The sequence below is a fragment of the Syngnathus leptorhynchus genome, chromosome 8 (genome assembly GCF_054491065.1).
Source record: "Syngnathus leptorhynchus isolate UIUO chromosome 8, UIUO_Slep, whole genome shotgun sequence".
NCBI lineage: Eukaryota > Metazoa > Chordata > Actinopteri > Syngnathiformes > Syngnathidae > Syngnathus > Syngnathus leptorhynchus.
Window position 1 is genome coordinate 502,284 of NC_141202.1, and position 17,717 is coordinate 520,000.

Genomic DNA, 17,717 nt, shown 5'->3' on the forward strand with positions numbered 1-17,717 from the left:
GGACGCAAGCCTTAATAGCTTTCTCTACCAACCGGTCGGCAACGTCTTGGAGAAAAGGCAGCGTGGATGCAAAGGCGAGACAGCGAGAGAGCGAGAGAGCGCGCCTTTCCCCTCACTTGCCCTTTAACGCCCGCCCGCCCGCCCCGCCCCTCCCTCCCCCATGCCCGGCGCGCTCATGAGTCTTGACAGAACATTCCGGGGGGCACAAACGCAATGCCACGTCGGTCGGCCGCACTCTCGGTGAACAGCCGCGCCACGTCCTGACAAGGTCTCACTAGCTCCTTCTGCGTAATTTAACACAACTTTGTGGCGGACGTGCTGGCGTGTCTGTCTGGATGGCCCTTTAGCATCGGCCTGAGCCAGCGTTGGAATGTTGGGGAACGACCATGAAGTTCTCTTCTCTTTTCCTCATTAGGCGTTATTTTAGCCTTGAACTTGCAATTCTTTAGCCTCCTCATTGAATCTCTGCTCACACCTCCTTACTTCCCTACCTTTGACAGTTTGCGCTAAAAGAAGCCTGATCCTCCACCTAAGCTCCGGGCCTGCCTCGGCTATCCGTTGGGCTTCCGAGCCGGGCCTCCCCGTCCGTCTCCCGTTGCTCTCACATCTGGCAACCCCTGCTTGACAGCTCCGTGTGATCCGCACGACTTTGGGCGAGACTATCTGGCATCCCGCTCGACCCGTAGGAGTGGAAATCCCACGGTTCAAGCTCGCAGGTCTAGCCTGGCTTCGCTTATCCTCTTCTTCTTCTTCCCACTGCTTCTCGATGTGTGGTCAGAGTTTGATGAGGGGGACAGGTAAGGCCCACCGAGTATGTTCTCATGTAAAGTGACACGTTTATTTCCTCACGGCCTTTTTTTCCAGGGATAAAAGTCAACAAATTATGAAGCAATTATTACGCCCATAGCTAAGCCCAAAACAAACAAAAAAGGCCCGTCGTGTCGCTTTATTTATCCAGACGTGGCGGGTGTGTGTGTCGGAGGGGGGGGGGCCTCCTGCCCTGTCCCGAAGCACTCCTCACCCGGCGCCCATGTCACAGGGCCACGTCTGTCATTTTCAATCGGCTCCTAAACACGGGGGGGGGGCACGAGGTTAATAGGGACCAAAACAATTGCCCCAACGCAGACACAACAAAGACCGTGGGAGCCCGCGTCATCTCCCGGTGAAAGGCTAAGCCCCGCCTCCCCCTGTCAACGGCCTCGCCCGCCCGCCCGCCAGCCGCTCATTTCCTCCCATTTGCAAGGTTAATTGCCATTTCATCGGCGTCTATTTGCGCCATAAAAAGCCTTGTTAAGGGCGAGCTAATAAAGTGACAGCGCCGAGAGGTAATTACCGCATACGTTTAACAGCCTGAGCCCGAGCAAAAGCGAGGAGGATGTGGCGTTTGTCATCTCGCCGCCGTAATTGTTTCTCTCCGCCGGCCGGGAAGCTGTTGAATATCGTGTTAAGACAAGTGTGTGTGTGTGTGTGTGAGTGTGGATGATATGGATGTGTGAGCAGGGGTTGATGGCATTCCACCTAATCCATCCAGCACACAAATCATCATCTAATTGTTCCACTCCATTTCAAAGCTGATCAAACATGAATTTGGAAGGAAAAGAAATCCGCTATTGAAGTAAAGGTAAATACTGTGTTTTGAATGTTATTTATGAGAAGGAAAAAAAATGTTTTTATGGAAGTGCAGAGGGAATGGAAATCATTAGAGTTCCCTTGCAAAATATCTTCTTAGGGTCAAAGAGACGTGTAGTATTTCTATGACAACAGCCACGGTGTGAGAACGGCCAAAGACAAAAGGGGAGGGGGAGGAGGGAAGATGGAGGGGAATACAATGAAGTGGCTTAGCAAGGCTTCCCAAATCCTTCCGTGTGCTTGAAGAGGGGGGCGGGGGGGGGGGGGGGAGTCCACTCTTTAGCCTGGTGTTTGCTCAGCAAGCTGACCTGGCATGTGTCAGCAGTTGGGATGGGATGCTGTTGGGATTTACACTGGATATATATATATATGCGAGGAAGGCTCGCCAAATAACACATTGTGCAATATGATGACTTGAATGCCATCTGGAATTCATGCGCTTGCAATTAGATGAAACTTACTCAAGTTGCAGCAATGGGACTAATGCAAATGGCCGCATTTTGTATTCGCCTTTTATGGTATGCAACAGGGGTCAATTTTAGGCCCCCTGTCAGTTTTTGCTGCCACTGTATTCCATCTTTACAAAAGCACTGTATTTTGCTACCTACTGAAAAGCTAGCCAAAGAGCCGCGATCGGTCGTTATCACGCGAGGTCGGCGGCGAGCGTCCAAACGCGTTTCCAAAGCTGTTAATCGTATACGAAAAGCAATGATGAAGTTAGCAAATTCATCTTTCACAAAATAACAGCTGAAAATGGCTAAATAAGTGAAATATCAATTTCAGCTAGCAGCGAAGCCATTTGCTCCTTCTGAATGCACAACCTTTGGGTCTCATTCTTACAGGTGGACCCGGCCGGACTTGCTCACTTTCTTCATTTCATAGCATCGTGTCAGCTTCACTGGGTCAAAGCGCCAAGACAGAAGCCATCAGGGGGTGTCCACTCCAAACACACACACACACACACCACTTATTGCATTTTGTCAGACTCAGCAACAAATCGGACAGCTAAGAAAAAAGAGGAGGAGGGGGGGTGATATCGATTATCCTTCAGAGCTCCATGTGGGCCACTTTCATCGATTAGGAAGGCGAGAGCGGCAAAGCACAAGTGTTCCCGCCCATCTCCCCCCCTCTCTCTCCGTCTTTCTTTCTTTCTCTCTCTCTCCCTCTTTCTCCCTTCTGTCTCTCCGGGCTCTTTGTCCGTGACGAGATTGATATAATGGACCTTTGAGAGGGAGCGAAGGAGGGAGACATAGGAGGAGTGAAGGAGGGAGGGACGGACGGAGGAGGGAGAGAGGGACGGACGGCACGTAGGTAAAGAAAGACAGCGCGGCGCGGCGGAAAAAAAAAAAGTCTCAATGACAAAAGGTCGGGGCAGCTGGGCTTAGGGCGACGGGGACCAAAGGGAGCAGCGGGATAATCTGCTAAAGCCCAGAAAGGAGAGATTCAGCATGCGCGCCACCCTCGTAGGGCCTAAGAGCAAATTTGCACATAAATAAGGAGCCAACTTTGCTTTGAACGCCAGGTCGAGAGAGGGAGGGAGGGAGGGAGGGAGGGGAGAGTGTGGTTGAGGCTCAGCTGCCTGCGAGCTGGACCCACGTGAGCATTTCGGGGCCTCTCTCATGTTTGAGAAAGTAAGCAAAATAGATTTATCATCCTTTTTTTCACTCCAGCTACTTCTACCCCAGGCCGCCTCTTTCTTAGTGTGGCCCTCAAAGACTTGTCTGTCTTCTCGATTGACATCCCAAACACTCGGGGGACAGACGGACGGACGGACGGGTGTGTGTGTGTGTTGGGAAATGGAGGTTTTCTGCATCTCCAAGATGCTACTAAGTTAAGCTAAATGACTCATTGTTGAACAAAGTTTACACACACAAATATGTTTTCAAAATATGATCAAAAAATGAATAAAAAATACATACATGAAGCAATTTTGACATATATTGGAAAAAAGCTATGACATGTCCTAATTTGTAAATGATCATTGTGTTGGATGGATATTCCAACTATTATCGAACATTAATTTTTGAATTGCGCAACTCTACCAATACTTGACATTACCTAGATCGTAATCATCCCTCAGAACAATTTTTCCAAATGTATTCTAAATGAAATATAATGAGGCATCGGGTGCTTGAAAAAGTAGCGCCGGGGGGATCAAGTGGGAGGGGGGGGGGCTTTGAAGAACGACGTATTGATCGGCCTTGGAAGTTATGAACTAGCTGTCATTTCCCTTTCATGAACAGCTCAATAGCTATTGACTGCGGATGAAAAGCGTGCCGGCATTAAGGTGAGGACAAAAAAAAAAATGTTGAGACGTGGAGCACTCGGGGCGGAGGATGGCACGTGGGAGGGGGGGGGGGCGGCCCTTGACATCAGACTACTTATAAAAGGTCCGGCTCGGACAATAAATTCACGGCCACGCTTAGCTTACCTAAGGCCCGGGCAGAAGCTTGCCACAAACTAACGAGAACACCCTGAGAACAAACACAAAGTGGGAGGGGGCGAGGATGGAAGATAAGGATTTCAAATGGATTTGCCCGAGTCGCCGTCCCCGCTGCGAGTGGACACCGAGCGGCCTCGTGTCGCACAGTTGGCGGGACGCCCTACAAGGCGAAGCAGATAAAGCCAGGGAGGGAGGGAGCGCTTTCGGGCCTCCCCCTAATCCCGGCTCATCCTTGTTCCATGTTCCGTCGCTGCCGCGCGACGCTTAGCCGGAATTTCACGCCGGAGTCTTCACGCCGACCTAAAAGCCGTATGCTACGCTAAAGGGATAAAGAGTGCGGCGGCAGCGGCGGCAACGGGATGAGCAACCTTTTGTCGCTAACGCCTCTTGTTTTTTTTAGTGTCTTTACGTTCGCTTTGCTTCGTCGGCCTTAGCTTCGATGTTTTTGCCCTCCTCGATCGTGAGGTGAAACATTCGCAGATAAGATCAATTAGCCTCGTTTCTAATACTACTACTTTGTCGTCTTCTGGCACCACGCTGCCCTCCACAGGTCGGTCTTGGTATTGCAACTGAGATCTGGCTCAGTGGAGGAGACTGAATGTTGGTGGAGATATCGTCTGGTGTGTGAGCGGTGCGCAGTGGAGTAGATATTCAATAGAACAGCCGTTCAACCCCGCCCCCCCCCCCCCTCGCCGCCTTTGAAAGAATTATGTTAAAAATAAGTACAGTATGGAAGAGAAGAAGAAGAGTTGACTGCCGAGGAAAGTGTCTCATCTCCGAATAAAGCAAGCAGGGCAATAAAGCAGAAGGGGGGAGGGCCAAAGAAGAAAAGGAATTCAAAGAAAAATCAAAAGGGGGGGAGAGTAAATGAGGAAGGTGCGAGCAAGCTCCCCCGGCAAATCTTACTTTGCTGAACAGCGGCGGGCGCCCACAGAAGAAGGGGACGGTTTTGAATTGGGCGCATCGCTCCAGGTGCAGAGGGAGCAAATCCGCAGCAGAACTAAGTCGCGGCGAAGAATGAGCGAGGCGGGAAAAACAGCGGCTAAGCGTGTTAGCTTCACCTCCGCAAATACGCGCGTGTTGGCAGGGCGTTGAAAAGCCGAGTGGCCCTCGACGGAGCGGCGGGATTTCGCCGGTGACGGCGAGTCAAAGTGAAAGCCGTCGTTGGCGCTTTTTTTTTTTTTTCTACATTTGAGGTTGTTTTTTTTTATTTTTTTTGTGCGCGCCTTATCTCCAAACCCAAACACATTAGCAGCTATTCACAACACGGCATGTTGACTCATTCAGCCCATTTATGGTGGGCATTTTCATCATTTCCGTTTGTCTTTAGGGCAAATGATCCTCTCCGGATTGTTGTTGTTTTTTGTTTTTTCTATTCTACAGTCTGGAGATGCATTTGCATGATGAAACGCTTCACCACAGCCCAAATCCTGGAAGAAAATGCACCATTAGGGGGAAAGCCAAGTATGGGTGAACTTATTTGGGTTTTGTGACCCGGCGGTTACCTTGAGATTTCCTCCTCCCGCATCCTAATTCGAAAATAAATCGGGCTCTCCCTTTCTGGCCTGTCTCCGCCAGTGTGCTCGGGCATAAAGCCCGCCGCTGAGCAGCTGACTAGGGCTTTGATAGCGCCGGCCGGCATCGACGGCACGACCTAATGGGGTGCATGACCGAGAGATCCGAGGCGGCCGGGGCCCCCTTTCCATATGCATCCACTCCCCCCGACTCCTTCTCTTTCGCCGTATCGCAAATCTCACGCGGCGGGAGAGCGGGGCGGGCCACGCTAGACTAGCCATGTTCAGTCACGTAGCATCACAGTAAATGGGATTTTTCAAATTTGGAGCGTTTGTGTGTGTGTGTGTGTGCGCGTGATCTCTTTGGGTTGGTAATTTGCGAGGAGCCTTTAAGCAAGTGTGCGTCTGCATTTCTTATCGTGGTGTGGAAGTGAATGGCGCTTGTATGCTAACGCGCAAGTAGCGGGACAAAATATGGGTATCGCCATGCACGCCGGTATCATTTTCAGTAACGTTTGACTTTTGAGCCAAAACGCATATTTTACATTAGGAAATCTTACAAAATGTATTTAAATCGTGTTCTTGAGTTGCGTGCCACTGGAGTACGGTCGTGGAACAAAGTTAGCCCACAACTTTTGGATTCTATTTCCTGTCGACACTGCCCCCCAAAATGAGCGTGGGGAGTTCTACGGCACACGGCGTCATTGAAGCCGTTGGACTTGCGTGTTAATTTCCATTGACGGTGAACATGCCCTTCAAGGTGTTGTGTCAAGTCATTTTGCTTCACCTTTTCTTCTATGCTTGACTACGCCCAACATTACGGAAGCCGCTAATAGATGCAAGGTGAGAAGTAGTGTGGCTAAACTATGTCCTCTTAGCTGTTGAATTTTTTTCAGCTTTGAGATTTGCGCTCGCTTGCTCGCCCTGCCGTCGCGTTTGACCTCTGCTACCGTGATTATTTTTGCATGCCGCCGCATTTCATTTGAATTCATGAGCAGAGTGGCGTTTTGATAAGCAGCGTGGCGCGGCGTGGCGAGGCGAGGCGTGGCGTGGCGCGGCGCGGCGCGGCCGGGTGTCAGTCGCCGTCTCATGTCTAATTGCTCGGGCGTCTATCTGAAGACGGGCACCCACCAGACGGGGTTTTCCCGATCAGAGACGCGGTCTTCCATCACGGCGGCAAGGTCGCTTGTCACTTAGCGTGCCTCGGCCACCGCGCGCGTTTGATTTGCTTGACACGTTAACAGACAAGTGTGACATTTACTCGCAGATGGGGAGAGGACAATGGCCTTTAAACTCACGCTTTGCAACCTCCCCCGGACGCCCCGCCCTTTTTGGGCGTGCTTTTAATCGCCAATTAGAAAGTGTTTAAAATGCATTGGAATCAATTAGTGTTTAACATAAGGTGAAGTTAAACGGTATAGCGCAATCATCTCTTGTGCCGCCCGCCCGCCCGCACGCACTATTAATCAGGCGCATGCATTATGCAGCCCAACGGGCATCAGCACTTTTGAGCCAACAAGCGGGCTTCCATACTCAAAACGCCGTCACTGGGACTGGTTCGTTTCTTTCCTCACGTCTTGCAATTTTTGATTTCTTCAATTCTATATATTCTTTCAAATATTCATAAATATTCAGATATGACAGGAATATATGTTTAGTTTTATTGAGTTACTGCTTTAATTGGACTAAAAAGGGTTTTGCAGAATGAAGGCTTTTTCCTCACACCTCTTGTAAAGTGTCAGAAATATTATTTGTTTATTAATATTAAAAAAAATACAAAAATGTTTTGTCAATATTTTGATGTCACAATATGGAGCTACTACTTGAATTGGACTTTTTGCGGAATATGAACGAACGCTCATCCTGAAAAATAGCTTTGCAAAAGTCCAAACTTGTCAATAGTGCTTTTAATCAGCAGGCCACCACAGAGTCTATTTTGTCGGCGTCTCGGCGCCCTGACGACGTTGGCCGATCGATGACGCAAAAGGTCACCACGGCCGACCAGAAGCCAAGCGGCCGACCAGAAGCCAAGCGGCCGACGGGCCCAACGTCGGCGGCCGTGCGCGTAAAGCTGCTCGCCGTGCAATAAAGTTGATTTAGCACAGCGGTGCTACCTGCCCAGCTGACGCTCTTTTCCTTTTTTGTTTTTTTACGTTGCCTATTTGATTAATAATGGGCCGAGAGGGATTTATTGTACGTGGTACATTTGCCTCAGCGATTTAATAATGGTGTAGGAGGAACGCAATTAATCAGTTAGGCTTGGTCCACATGTGCCCGCTTTGCTAAAAAAGTGTAAAATTAATGACTGTGAATGTGCACGCTTGTTTGTTAGCTAGCGTGTGGTCGGGAGCCGCGCTTCAGGAATGCTCCAGCACAGGTCAACCGGACCAAGCGTGGAAGTGGTTTTTCTTGCAAGTACGCAAAATGTTTTTCAAGATATCTGAAGGGCAATCTCATTGAAGATCGGTTTCCCAACGAGAGGAGAGAGGCACGGCGTGCAGGAACAGGTAAGGACCGCTCTAATCATGGCGTTCCAGCGAGCCTTGGCACCGGTGGAAAAATAATGATGCGCTGTCCCGTTGGCACATTTATCAGCATGTTTTACAACAGGCGCCGGCTGGAAGTAATTAAACTCTGCCATCACTACAATCCGCCCCCCGTGCTTAATAGACACCCAGCGAGACATTGGAGGCCTGCCCGGTAATTGTAGCTACGGCTACGAGAGCGCTCGATGGCAGACACGTGGACTTTGCAAACAAACACGGCGCGGCTCGACCTCTGGCTAGCGACACCCTCAGCACAGCTGGAAAGATGAGGACACCTAAAGAGGAGCTATCTGAGGCTACCGGCCCGGAGCGTTCAATAAACAGATAAATAGCTTGCACGCTTAATCTGCCCACTTATAAGATTTCCGTTATAATCTAATAAAGGCACAAATTGATCTTCTCGGGGGAGCGGGAAATCCGAGAGCAATACGCGATCCATAATGTTAGCGCTTTGGACAAACCGCACCAAATGAGTCGCTCGCTCGCTCGGTCGGTCGGTCCCGCTCTCAGCTCGTCCGTCATTCCCGAAAACAATTATCGAGGCTTTTCTCAAGGATACGTCGGCGATTAAGACGCCCGATGGACAATTTGCATGGGCGCTGCTACTTTCTTAACCATACCTGCGCCATTTAGTCTCACTTACAGCTCTAATGGCGCAATTACCCTTCACCGCCGGCGCTAATAGTCCTCTCGGAGATCCTTTTGACGTTACGACCCTTGCGCGGAGCGACTCCAAAGCTCCATTTAGCTCCCGACGTCTGCACCCCTCCCCCCCGGTTATCGATCCGGCAACCCCCAAATGCTAGTCCTCCTCCCCCCTACCGATGCGGCCGGCTCTGTCCTTAACCGTGATGTCTCTCTCCGCCCACCTTAATCCCCCTGATCATCAAATGGGGCCCAGATTGGCCTTTCAGCGCAGCAGCAATTAGCCCGCCCGAGTGAGTGCCTGCGCCAGTTTCACGGCGGTTAGCAGATAGCGGTTAGCGGCAGAGGTGGCGGCAAACACGCTGGCGCTATCCAGGGAGGCTGTAAACATCCATTAGCGGTTAACCGTCCTGACTTTTTTTTTTTTTTTTTCCCCTCTTTCCTTCTCCCCAAAGCTCTCTCATTAGCGCAGCCAGCCCTGACAGGTAAACAGCACTAATGGGAATGGACTATCAATAAATGCCTGCTGTGTTAACAGGAAGTGCAGTGCGGTGGGAGCAGATAGAAAAATGGGGCTTCTGGGATGTACAGTAAAGAGAGGACCGAGGTATGAAAGGAACAAGTGTAGTGGAACCTCTGAGGTTGGTCTTGGTGGCGGACTTCCAAGTGTAAATATGGTCAGCCCTCATTATGAATGAACTCAAAGAGTTTTTTTTTTTTTTTTTTTTTTTTCAATCAGCAGCAGCGGTATTCGACATTAAGATCAACCGTCGAATCAAATGAAATCTCTTGCACGTAGCTTTGATGCTGGCGTCATTGTCACATCGGACGGGTTGACTTGAAGTGCGTTGCGTGCCGATTGCCAGCCGCGTTGCCTCCATTGGCGTTAATGCTTCTATTTGCGCTCACATGAAAAGAGGAAAGGGAACGAGAACTGGAAGGCAAAAGAAAAAAAAAAAAACAGACAGAGGCTAAATAAAAAGAGAGAGCGGGTAGGGAGATGATAGAGCGATGTTATTTATGTTTGGAGCAGGTTCACTCCGAGTTCACCTTTCCGTGAGACGTCCCCGAGCGGTGACAACCGACACGAGCGCGCGCCGCCGTTGTCTGCCAACACGGGGGTGCTGAGTATCTTCAAGCATAAACCTGCGTGTGTGTGTGGGGGGGGGGGGGGGTCAACCGAGGGGGTCAACCGCCAAGCGAACGTCTCGCTGAGGACAAAGGACACAAGGGTGGGAACGCGAGTGAACGCTTCACGGGCCTGTGACCGGGCCTGCGGAGCATGAAATCAGCCTTAAAAAAAAAAAAAAAATCTGAAACACACATCCCAAACACACATTCCCGAAGAAATTAATCAAATAATATCTCAAAAAGTACAGATGGTTGGCCCTGAGAGTTTTATGCAGTCTAGAATCAGACATCCGCCAGTCTAATTACACCAGCTGACCTCCCGCAGGTCACCTGAGTAAAGGCCCTAAAAAAAATCAATATTCATTCTTAAAGATCTGTCACCCGCTTTTGACACTATCGACCACGGCCTGGGTCTACTCGCCCCCCCCCCCCCCCCCAAGCATCCAACCGCACCCCTCATTCTGTAGCCAGCCATCAAATCAGCGTTTGAATACACTCCTCCCTAATTTGCCCGGTTACAAGTGAGCAGGTCTTACCTTCACACTTGACGGGAACATTCCACAGGAGTCTTGTCGCTCCAATAGATCCTGGAAAGAAAGATGTTGCTGAACTTGGCTCGGATTCAGAACGTAAAAGGGACTTTTGAATTGCTTGTATAGAAATTGTTGAAGTGCCTGCCCCCACCCATCAAATGTGAAATTCAACAACCAACTGAAGTAAGCCAAGAGCGGCTGCAGCGAGTTTTGTTGGACACGCATATTAGCTTTAGCGTTAGCTTCGAAATACGTGAATGTTTGGGAAAATTGCCTTGAGCGGACAAAATTGGATTTTCAAGTTACGAGACGTTGCTCGATGGAATTTTTGCCGTGCGTCGCAAAGCAAAGTTTGACTTGATTGAACTTCAGACACTCTGCCACTAGATGGCAGCAGCACTTGACACGTTTTGCGATTCTATTTTAAATACGACCAAATTTTAAAAATGTATCCTAAGACAATGAGTCGAGAACAAAATGAATGACTGAATGAAAAGTATGAACTGATGAAAATCGGCACAGGCGCACTCGTCAATGACTGCGGCCTCCCTCATCCTGTCCTCGCTGGCCACGTGTGTTATTTTGGCGATAAACAGCACGTGGCTAACGAACAAAGAGGGGAGGGGGGGGCGCTTGTTGAAGGTCGGCCTCTTAATTTAGGACCCCCCCATCCCCCTTCAATGAAGCAGGCTCTTCATGGCTAAACACACATCATTGGGATAATGCCAAGGACCCTTCTTGTTTTATCCCACAAGGGCCTGGTGTTCTTTACATCAGCTTTATCTGAATTATGTTGATGATCTAAAAAAAATATCTATCTTTTCTTTCAAAGGTGCTGGCAGTGTGCGTCCGTCGTCTGCTGATGATAGGGAAACGCGCCGGCCGTAACACAATCAGAGATGCAAAGCGAGGTCGAGCGGGCTGGGGAGGGGGGTCAGCCGAGAGGCAAGGCCAGCCAAGGTCAGGTTCATCTGCATGATTTGGCGCGGCGTCGCCCGACCTCTGGATTAGTGTACAAAGTGCGCCTTTCCCAAATTTGAACCAATGATTGACATCTTGCTCATTACGCAAAACAAGCAAGCTCCATTCCGGCTCATGTTCTTGTGAGGTGAGGACATTCTTTCACGCCCACAGTCCTCCTCTTCCTCCCCCACTTCACTTAAAGGGGGAGGGCGTTTCTTCCTGCTCTCTCCTGCCCCCTGCTGGACGTATGTGCACACACTGACACCTGACTATTGTAACATTAATGCTCAGTGTGTCGGGGCTGGAAAAGAAAAGAAAAATCCCCATCCTAATCCCTAAGTGACTTGCATCAATCTTGATGACAAAACAAAACGCAGCCGTTAATCAGCAGGGTGCGGCATTTGGTGTGGCTCCAAAAGGGCCAGCATTGGCAGGCCAATGTGGTTCCCGCCGCCGCCTTTTCCCAACAGATGAATTGCTGGCTAATTCTCACGGCTGGTCTTTTTTGTGCGCCAGCATTTCCTGTTTGTCTGAGTGTTCGCTGCCATTATCCAGCCAATCCCAGTATAGCAGCTGGCAAGGGGACCCCCACAACTACTCCCCTGACCCCCCCCCCCCTTCCTTTCCAAACACAGTCCAACCACTATGAATACTAATGCAGAAGCCAGCAGGGACTCGGTGGAGGAGCGCGAGGAAAAGGAAGCGAAACAGTCGAGTGTTTGGAAATGTAAGGGTGAGGTGTGTGGAGGGAGGGCACGGGTGGGGGTGGGGGGCAACTCCCCGTGAGATTTCATCAACCCTGCATACACGCGCGGTGCCCCCCGAATCGTCTCCTTTGCCCTTCCTTCACACTTAGCCATGCAGGCATCTTTTTTTTTTTGTCTGGTGGGGAGAGGGTGGCCTCAACAGCAGAGGGGCTGGATGTCAATCACCTCTTCAGGTGGGCTTGGGAGACATCAGGGGGAATTAAAAAATACACCGAGCGGCGTTGAGCGCCAAGATGGTCCCGGATGGTGCAAGGCAGATTCTGTAATTGCCGCTACCTGCCGCAAGTGACTTGAAGTAAGTCAATAAATCAGCATGCATCAACGACAACGCATGACTGAGCCATGATTCACCCCCCGCAATAAAAGGGGGGGGGGGGGGAAGCAGGAGTCAAGGGAGGAGAAATCAATGGATGAACAAAAAAAAAGGGGTGGGAACATGAACCATTTCAAAAAATGATGGGGGGGGGGTGAGCACAAAAGCGCCCGAGGGTAACCCCCCGCCCCCCCTCCACAATGCCCCGCGGCCCCCGATAGGCTTGAGTGACCACATGAAGTGTGAGAGGCGAGTGGCGAGACACTGGCAAAACTTGATGGCAAGGAGTCAAGAGGATTACACTTCCAGTACAACTGCTGGACAGAAATACGACATACTTTGAGTTTTCGCCCCTCCCAGAGCACCATCCTCCTCCCCCCCAATTCCACAGCATTCAATCAGTAAAAAGCAGGACCAAAGAATTACTAATAGTCTGCTTTTAATGTTTCAAGTGGTAAACCGGCACCAAGGTAAACAGGTCAATAGTATTGATCCCGATTTGCAGTCATACCCACACACACAGAAACATGGAATGTATTCAAAGTCTTCTGCTTTGCACTCCACTTGGGCATCACAAGTTGGACTGGCTCTAACAACATATACTCGTGCTAGGAAATAATGAAAAATAATACAAATCGCCCAATTCATTGGACAAAAAACTATACACTGAATAAAAGTCTTGTTTTATCTTGTCCAAAATGTTTTGTTGCCAGTTCCCAGCATTCAAAAGTCATCAGTCTAATCTAAACGCACAAATGTAAGGCGTATTAAAATTGGCTTTTTTTTTGTAGGTCAATTCACATGTTAGCAAAACGACGTGTTGTACATCATTTACAGTATCATTTGTTACTTGAGAACTTTTTGGGAGTCGTGTGAGTCATTTGTCTTTAGTTGATGTTTGTTTGCTTGAAAAATGCTTGGTGTAAAAAATGTTTGACAAAAACTTGGCCCACAATCACAACACTTGTTGTCCTGACAAGGCCATAATAATCTTAAAGTGCAATGGCACTAAGAAGAGCCTAGACCTTCAACATGGATTTTTGCCTCCTATTTGTATGTTTTATGAGTAACGGCTCATTAAAACCAAGCTAGTTGTGGCCCAGGAATTTTCTATGTCTCCCCACACTGGCTGAGCTCATCATTTGAATACAGATTCCTATTGTCCTTTTTTTTTTTTTTTGTGTCAATACAACTCAGCAGTGCTGAGGGGGAACCAGCGCGGTCAGCAACATTAGGAGGCTAATTAGCATTTTCTTGGTTCCTCCGCTAGGTTGATCTGTTCAAACAAGCCCGGGGGGGTGTCGGCTGTACTTACTGTAATTAAAGGGAAGAAAAGGGGAGCGACCAATGCTGGAGAGAACGCACGCATGCCGGCCGTAAAGGTTCTCAAGATTCGTGGGCAGTTAGCGGCCAGGTTAGCCAGGTTGAGCTCTGGTTGTTTTCAGGTGCAAAGTGGCTAAAACTGGAGTATCTTTCTTTTGGATTTTTTTACTCTTTTTTTTTTTTTAAACACCTAAGAGCAAAACAAAGTGCTGAAGCTGCACATGCAGGCGCAGGGCGTTTCCCTTTGGGCAATACGTAGAAGAAGAAGAAAAGATGTGATACAATGAGACTCATTACACATTTCCTTGGTATTTACTTCTATTTTCACAAACTGCTGAGGAAGTAGAATAAGAGCCAAATAAGAGCTTTTGCAAGTTCTTTCCACTTCACTGCTCGATTTACAATGGCAGGCAACTTGCCTCGATGCTCGCCGAGGCGCGAATGACACTCGAGACACGGGATGAGCGAGCAACATGTGTGACAACATTTGTTAGCGGCAAATTATAAGCTGTCATTTGGCGTTTAGACCAGCGCTGACACGGCAGAATGTGATTGACAGTATTGAGTCGTCTTAACGACGCGTGATGATTTATCTTTGAACTTTTCAAGTACTGATTTTCTTAGCTAGCCAGATAGCCATTAGCAAGTTTTCCCCTTACGTTTGAATCTTTTCAATCTGTCAATCATCCAAAACATTTCAGTAGCAATTCTCCTAGCTAGCAAGATAGCGATTAGCAAGTTTTCCTCTTTAGCTTGAATCTCGTTTCCATTTGTGTGTGCGGTTAAAGCACGGTATACTACATGTAGACTTCCAGCGTATTTGCTCGACAAACAGTGTAAGGCGAGTATCGTCTGCTCACATGCATTATGCAGCGTGTGTAAATGGCGACGGAAGTAGGCCTTGACGTGTTGACAGACTTTGTGTTGTAACACACCTTCCATATGACGAAGCATGCACTTGAAATCTATGTGTGGATGGAAACGCCCTGAGGTGAAAGCACCTCGCCTGTGACAGGCAAGGCAGCCGTTTTCTTGTGCCCTTCTCAATCCCGCCTAACTGCGAGAAAGCAAGCGGGACTGGAGAAAATGAGCCAGAAAAATAATTGGGAGGTGGGACGCCTGCGTTGTGCCGCTCCGGCCGTCCCGTTGTCCGTCCGGAGCGCTCGGGTGGCGTCGGCTCCCATTAGGGAGAGAGAGCGTCAGGGTAAAGTGGAACCGTCTCTATCAGTGACGCTGGCTTCCTCTGTCGTCTTCTCTTATTGTTTTGTCATCCTGTGACATTTCAACACTGTAATTGCTTCTGCGTTCCAAATCCGAAACGACGCCGAATTCAAAATTCACGTAGACATCTGAATGCTTAAGTCGGGATTTCTGATGACAATCACGACATGAGGATTTTGGGGCGTGGTGCTTTGATGAAAAATTGAGAAACTAAAAGTGAATCTGTCTTGGCCGTCGGGCGGATCGTTCCCGTTTCAGAGCCCGCCTGACGTGCTCGGCCGAGCGGCGATACCGCGTCGCTGTCATGTCACGAGGCCATCTGAGCATCTCGTGCCGACGAGCCGGCTGGCAAGCGGGGACACGGTGAGGAACAAGGGGAGCGAGGCCGGCCGGCCGGCCGGGCGGGCGGGGAGGGAGGGAGGGGCGCCGGCGGGGGTTACCGCTGTAGCCGACACGCACACGGTGGGCTCGTGTGACAGGGACACTGGTCGGGCTGTCATCGCAAGCGCTACCATGCGATGGTGCGGGGCTGACAGGTCAGGGTGGTTTCATGTCGGACACGACCAGCCAGTCGGGGAACGAAGGGGGGGGTACGCCGGGGTATTAGCTCCCAAAACGTCAGAATCGCTGAGCCATGTCGCGTTGGCTTTCTGTGCGGGCCTGACATGTTTTGACCTGGCCTAGCCCAGCGCTACTCAGGTCTCTAACCCTTTATTGATACACGTGTGTGTGTGTGTGGGGGGTAAACGGCAATTCTCCCCATAGCACCCAAGGGTGGACTGTCTGCATATGGCCGTCAAGTACACAAAGAGCCTTGAGGCAATTTGAACTACATGACCCTCCATTTTACCTGGCACTCGGCGCTGTCCTGCAGGAATCTTTCGACGGTCAGACCCTTAACGCTTGCCTCTCGCTTACCAGACCTCTGACCCCTTTTCAGAATACATTCGGCACCTAACGAGGACTCCCACGCAAAATGTCTGGCGTGGTTTTGCCCTTGAGCCAGTCGCCGGTGAGCCGTTCCAGGGGACACCGCGACTCCCTGGAACAATGACATTGAGAGGAGAGGCGCCACGCCACGGCGCCCCCCCACCCCTCCGCCCCCCCTTGCCCTAAGTCTCGGTGGACTCGGGGTATCCGTCCGGCCGCCCGTGCGCAAATAAATAATGCAGCGGGCGGCTAATGCGCTGGGCCCTGACGCAGTGGCTGACGTTGCCTGCAGCTACCTTTGGGCTGGAAAATAATTACCATGCAAAAGGAGGCGGTGTTGCTGTTTGGAGCTCCAGGGGGATGTATACAGTGTAATAGCCAAAATGGGGAGCCACAATGGAAGTGCACTCCATGCGCGGACAGCCCTCATCCTCCATCCCTATGGCTGTCACTCTCGGACTCTCTCCTCCCGACTAGTCCGAGGGGCCATTAGCAACACCGGGTCTGTGCTCGTGGTGTGATACGGCGTCACACTTGTCAGAGTTGATCAACAGCAAGGCATCACGGCAAACTTGTTCAAATAGTTTGCGGACGGCGCTCCCCGAGTTTGACGGTTCAATATTTCTGTACGAGCATTTGGGTTCTCGTCCGCCCTTGAGCGTGACGGGTGTTCCGATGAGGCCTCGGCATTGAAATTGGCCTGGCCGGCGCAAACATGAGGTGGGGGTGCGCTATGTTGACTAATCCAGTGCAGCCCGAGACGTGCTGATCATGAATAGTGGCTAATCAATGGAGTGCTGTTTACACGGGCCTAACGGTGTTTGCTGAGACACATTTAAGCAGCCCGCCCGCCCGCCTGGCCGCTCTCAGCCGTCAGTCCACCCATGGGCCAAGCTATGTCATTTCTCTCCCGCCTCATTATGACCAAAAAAAGGTCCCTGTGACAACAGGGGTTATTCTTGCCCCAAAAAGTTTTCTGGTGATATTTCTAGATATATTTGCCAGAAATGAAGACAACATCATGTGCCTCACAGTTCTTGGGAATCGTGGTTTCGACTTGGTCACCTGAACTGTCCTCGAACAAAGACACCGAGCAAAAGCATCCGACTCGCATTTTTAAGACATTCGCTAGCCGGACAAAAGTCTTCACGTCCTTCACGGAACTTCTCCAAAAGTAAAACACTTTGTGAAAACCAGGAATGGCAATAAGATATGGCCAGTCTGTTCTCAGAATTTTGACCTCCCCCCCATCATATCATGCCAAATTTCCGTTTGAGTGCTACGGAGACCGGCGGGCATCATGGGATTGTGGCCTGTCGGTCACACTAGAGAAGTTCCCCTTTGAATCTCTCTGGAGCGACTCCGTGGAGTATCTTTGCAGCTTCGGCCTTTTCGCCCCCCCAAAAAAAATCCTCCACCCCTTTCCGCCCCGGCTGTTGCTTCCCTCTCTTCCCCGGTGACCTCCCTTACACATCCCTCTTGAAATCCCGGAAAGATATATCCCCCTCCTTATCTCGGTCTGGGGCTTTGCCGTCCAAAAATTCAACACCGGGAGGGACGGTGGGAGGGGAAGGGAAGGGAAGGGCAGAGGGGTAAAAAGAGCTTAGTTTCACTTTTGCAAACCAAATAAGGTTTAAAATGGTAAGATGTCATGAGAGGGTAAGTCTTAAGCCCTGAGACAGACACGCAGGGGTGAAGACGACCGAGCCACCGAGCGACCGGCCGGCCTCGCTTGATTGACACTTTGTATTTCCTACAT

At 50.1% G+C, this 17,717-nt stretch overlaps 1 long non-coding RNA gene across 1 annotated transcript in view; it reads right to left on the reverse strand.

Moving 5' to 3' along the window:
* The window catches only part of LOC147051523 (uncharacterized), a 124,103-nt gene that overhangs the window by 53,825 nt on the left and 52,561 nt on the right, over nucleotides 1-17,717 (reverse strand). Inside the window, exon 4 of the long non-coding RNA XR_015066960.1 lies at nucleotides 10,445-10,495. This is a non-coding gene — a long non-coding RNA (uncharacterized LOC147051523). The remainder of the gene's footprint in view (nucleotides 1-10,444; nucleotides 10,496-17,717) is intronic.